Source organism: Trachymyrmex septentrionalis, unplaced genomic scaffold (assembly GCF_001594115.1).
Source record: "Trachymyrmex septentrionalis isolate Tsep2-gDNA-1 unplaced genomic scaffold, Tsep1.0 scaffold101, whole genome shotgun sequence".
Classification (NCBI taxonomy): Eukaryota; Metazoa; Arthropoda; class Insecta; order Hymenoptera; family Formicidae; genus Trachymyrmex; species Trachymyrmex septentrionalis.
In genome coordinates, this window is record NW_017304136.1 from 373596 (window position 1) to 379221 (window position 5626).

The 5626-nt window shown below is 41.0% G+C and overlaps 1 protein-coding gene across 3 annotated transcripts in view; it reads left to right on the forward strand.

Annotated features, from left to right (window-relative positions):
* LOC108756824 (LIM domain-binding protein 2) overlaps window positions 1–5626 on the forward strand; it is a 192392-nt gene that overhangs the window by 40549 nt on the left and 146217 nt on the right. The window lies entirely within an intron of this gene.

A 5626-nucleotide genomic window follows, 5' to 3' on the forward strand; every position in this document is an offset into this window, starting at 1 on the left:
TTAGTGTATAAATTACTTTTAAAAAATAATAACTCAAAATGTCACAAATCTGAAGGATGAAATTTACACTATGCTGCAGTATATATATATATATAAAATGCACAAATTTTGAAAATTCATGATAAAGTTTTAAAGAATACATTATAATCGAAAGCATAGAAAGAAAGTAAAGTTATGCATATTCAACTACTCTAATTAAAAATGTTGTTTCAATTTAGAATAGAAAAATTCTCTGAAAAGTTGCTTGAATTTTTATCAACATGGCGATATGATATCCAAGATAATTTAGCAGAAAATGAACTATACAAGTATGATGAATTTTTACAACCGAATGACTTCTCGTCGATATCATCGTATTCCGTCTTCGCTAGCTGATAGTATTATCGAGTGCCGCGTAACGCTGATACGGTCAATCGACGTGGACCCAAATTAGGAGGTTGTGACATCCTCGTTATCATTACTGCGAAGCGGTAACTTAGTTAGTCTTCGCAATTACGCGCGATGTCGATGAAAAGGCCGGCCTTCTCGCTGTACACCAGACCTCTTTTGCCTACGCGAGTCCCGCGAATGCATTGGACGTTATTACATTAAAGCTCCCTTTGCGAAATGCCACGGATGTTGCGCTTTGCAATTACGAAAAACTCGCCGCCTTTATGACGGCGACTCGTACACGCATAATTGAGATCTCGGAAAATATATCGAATGTGATCCTCCGGCATAGAATCGGCGCATAGATGATGCCTCGAAATATCCAAGTAATTTGTCGTAAATAATAAATTATACATAAGATGACGAATTGAGTGCACTTGTTGTGTCGTCGAATAATTTTCAGAGCATAAGTGTGTTGTACGAAGCTAAAAAGCGTTATTATAAATGGCAGAAATGTATCTACGTCTTTTTCAATTATTTCTCAGTTTCACGGCACATCATCGTTTGTACTCGTATTCTCTTGAGTTACGAGTTATCGAGTATCGAGTGTCAAAGTTAGATTATTAATATTCCGAATAATCGACTGTATCTCAATGAGACGCGCTTATACGCTTTCACTTTTGCTTCAACGAAACTGAATGAGACCCGCAACGGTGTTGTTCACGCCGTGAGCTTTCGCCGTTGCTTTTCCGTAAATTCGAACGCGCGGATCCATAGATAAATTCGCTCACTTTGCGCCCGCGCGCCGCACGACCGGGCTTCTAATTAAGAAAGCTAACAGAGCCGCACGGTAATTGGCTTCCGCGATGTGCTCGTGATGAATGGAATGTTTTTATCCTGAACGAAAGGAACAGCCGTAAGTACTGCCGTCGTAAGTGGCTTTGATTCGTGCTGAGGAGCGGAGCCGAGGCTGCTGCGAAGCCTTCTCTTTCTGCGAAGCTTATATAGTGGCCTGTTGCATGCTCACCGCCCTGCTTACCGGGCCCCCCCCCCCCCGCCCCCCAACCCTCCGGCTATGCACCGGGAGTGTTTCTTGAGCCGCTCCTGCGCCGCTCACGATGATCGATTTAAGCCCGGTTCACACTCGTCGGAAGCTTGATGCGCGCGTGTGTCTCTCCGCAGCCTCTCGCAGACGTCGACAAAGTACTTTCAACAAGTCACCCGCGTCTTCCCTCGCGCCTCGTCTACCGCGTAATCCGTCATGCAGCGACGAAATTGATTAATCGAACATATATTTCGCCGATATTCCCTTCTAACGAACACGTAACACGAGCGTGAGACGGATTACCTCCGAGAGGCTTACCCACTTACGTATCAGCGCGCCAGTGTGCATTGCGTGATCTAACTGAATGCCTCCAACACGAATTTATATAGTTTTCATAGCGATTGGTTAGTATTCTATTTCCGCTGCATTCGCTACGTACGAATGAAACAGGTGCCTATTTAGGTAACAGGTATGTATTTTGAAAGATTGTCAATGCTTCGCGTAGATAGATTCTGTTGTATTAGATCGACTTTTGTTTGAAAGAAGATATAAATTTAAATTATATACGTTACTCTTGCTTTAAGGGACAATAAGTCAATCTCTGTTTAACTTAAAGAAGAAAAATAAGAATTTTATCGATGGTGTAATGTTAATATGTCATTTTATTTGTACTCTGCATGAAATTGTAGTAGAACCAAGTACGTTATGAATATCTTTTCTCTTATTAGCAGAAATCCTTTCTGAGAAAGCGATTTCAATTCTTGGATATTTTTGCGAATTGAGTTTCACATTACCAGACATATCTTTATTCGCAGATAGCAATCGCGCTCGTATCGTATATTTTCGCGAATTTCGACGAAGGAAAAATGAGATTAACGTACTCGTGGGCGAAGATGTCAATCATGAGTGGTGAGCGAGATCTGAGGAGACTCTCTGGAGTTAGTTTAGCCACGCACGGCGACGTTTTCTATCTAAAATATCGTCGTCGTGCACCTAGCTACGTGACAAAATGAGCAGCGAACAGAGCAGCGAACGGAGGCGCACGCTCGTTCGAGATTGTAACAGGATGTTCCATTAAAATCATTCGTCGGTTGGAAAGTTCGGGGAATATTTCGACACGCCGTACTTCACTGGCGCTCGATTCACAGCCACGAATAACTTGGACGATTTATGTGCCTCGCGAATCTCGGGCAAGATTTTACGAGCCGCCATTATGAAGAAATTTTTTCCAATTTCAAAGGACTAAAAAAGACGATTGGCATAATTTTAGATTTATTTTTAGGGGAAAGTCGCCGATACTGAGACATAGGTCTCCTGAAGACATAGGCATCCCCTTATTTCTCAGAAACTAACTATTGCACTTTACTATTTTATTAATAGTATTAATACTAATAAAATAATAATCTGTTTAGCTAATTTAAAAAAATGCAACCTCATAATTCGCGTATTTGTGTCGCTTATTTCTATATCAAATCTAAAAACGAATTCTACGAATACGAAAAGAAAATTCTTTTATTCTACGAATTTTCTTTTGCAAATTGCATAGTTTAAATAACAATAATTATATTATTGATAATATTACGTTCTAAATGCTTGTGGTTTCCTAAATCACTGTTTTATATATATTATTTTTTCTCATAATCTTTTCATAATATGTACGATTTTAAATTAAAAATTGGGGCGCAGCGTAAACCGCCATACCTGTCTGTAAAGCAGACTATGAGCTAACTTAATCTTTATAATATTGCTTTATAATGCTCTATTGGAACTGAAGAGGCAATCGTGGAAAATTCTAATGGAAAAATTCTTGAAAAACTATCGCGTTACATATTTGCACTTTGCAGAACAGCATAAAGTAAATTATATACATATAATTCGATAAAAATGTTTCATAACGAGGTGAAAAGATTTTGAAAAGTCTCACATACATTCATTTGTAGGTATACTTTATACAGATAATTCCTGTAAAAGAAAAAGAATAGGAATACGTAGCATTACTGTCTACTGTGTCAGTTTTGGAGCCCATTTTGTCAGGCGCTCATTTCTGCTTATCTTACGAAAAAATCAATTATTGTTTGCAAAAATTGCAAACAGACAACAAATAGATAGAAGACACTTTTAGTACTTGCTAATGCTTCTGAAGTTTTATTTGTTTATCTCTTGCTTAAGAAATATTGTCTAAAAACAAAAGTCGCCGATTATGTTTTGTATTACGAAAGTCACGTGCCAGCGTTATGTTAATTTGTACTGCGACACTGTAACACGTGCTGTAGAAGATCTTTATTTTGCCGACGAATAATGTCGGTCAAGGGTCGTAGGAACCATTTAAACTCGCACAGAGTCTGGCAGAATCTTGCTCCAAATATAACAAAGTTCCAGCGACAACGACATGTACTACACGATAGTTGCATGGCGTCATCTCTCCCTCTCTTCGTTTCTGTCTCCTTCCGCCCTTCCCGCTCGTCGAGTCGCGTCGAGGCATCGTGGGGTGGTTCAGTCTCACTCTGCTGGGAGTGGGACGAGGGATGAAAAGGGGTACAACGGCCAGAAGGGAAACGCAGGACAATACTATCCCCGCTGATTCAGTTTATAGCTGATCATTCGACCCTGGACTCTCTCTCTCTCTCTCTCTCTCTCTCTCTCTCTCTCGCGCACACACACACACACACACACACACACACACACACACCTCTCCTCTCTCTCTCTCCTCTCATTCTCTATTTGTCCTCCTCTCGCGCTCTCCTCATCTCTTCGTATATATATATGTACGTATATGAACGATGTACGCGCGCGCGCGCACATACACACACCTACGTACATTCGTGTAAATACTCGGGTGTGCGGGCAAATATGTAGATATCCCCCGTGTGCACATAGCTGGGCATGTACGCGGGATACCTAGCTCTATATGCTACTCTCGACGGCGCGGCATACGCGGAACATGGGCCGTGTGCGGCGCACACACATACGAGATATATATATATATATACGTTACCGCATCTCCCGTCGTGCACGACGCACGATGCACGTGCTCCTTTCGCGTTCGCGTGTCCCGCGCGCAAAAGCCGCGTGCACGCGCTTCTTCGCGCTCGCGTGCGTATGCTCGGTATGCGTTTACCCCGCGTTCCGCGTACTTCGGTACGGAACCGAAGAGAGATGAACGAGGGAGGAAGAGAGCGAGAGATACACTTCGTTTCGAGGTGTTTCTCTCTTGTAAATCTGCTCTCTCGTTATCTTGCCCGGCGGAGAGAACGGCGGGAGGATTCGGCCGATACCGGCCGCGCGATCGTACGCGAGTAAATAACGCGGCGCGCTTTATCGAGCAGCAGATCGTCGTGCGTCCTGCCTTGCCTGGAATTACGTTATTTTCGTCAAGTTCCAAGTGCACGGAACCGGTTTCCCCTCGCGTCCCCGGCGTCGGATTTAAGCGAAGCGCGAGGATGTAAATTCGGTCGACGATCGCCCGCACTTTGACGTTAAGCCGCCACTTTAAATTCCATTTTGATCTTAACTAGCGGCCGTTGCGTCCGACAAGGACAATCGAATGTTTACTTCGAATATGTCCATCCGTATTTACCGATCAACAACGACGTTTCGCAATCACGTTCTTTCAAGAGTTCACATCTTACAATTAGTAGATGATACTCGATAAGAGTATTGTGGGGAGACATAATTATACTCGGGTTAAAATTTCACCTTGAATTTAATGTAAATATACTTTATGCTAGCATAATTTCACAAATTCTTTTCGCGATTCAAAATTACAGCGAAAGTATTCGTACAGAGATTTTGTGGAAAAAAGCCTTATTCAAAAATAATTAGCAATTTATTGATAGTAAGTACGCTCTGTGCGTAATATAAATAGAAGAGCTTCGCGACAATAATCATATCTATGATCTGAGAAGTTAAATTTCTCGATTGCACAAATATTTTGTGTGCCTCCAAATATAATACAATTTTGTATTTTCGCTTATATTAAAATAATATGTATTTTATAATCCTTTAATATTTAATATAATTTCATTTTTACACATTTTTTTAGGTGAAATAATTTTTAGAAATATATCATATGTTTTGTTCTTTGTTAATAAATTGCTAATTAAGATTACCTTTAAAAAGTAAGATTTTTTTTAAAAAGATATCTCCTCTGTGTGTGTGTGTGTGTGTGTGTGTGTGTGTGTGTGTGTGTGTGTGTGTGTGTGTGTGTGTGTG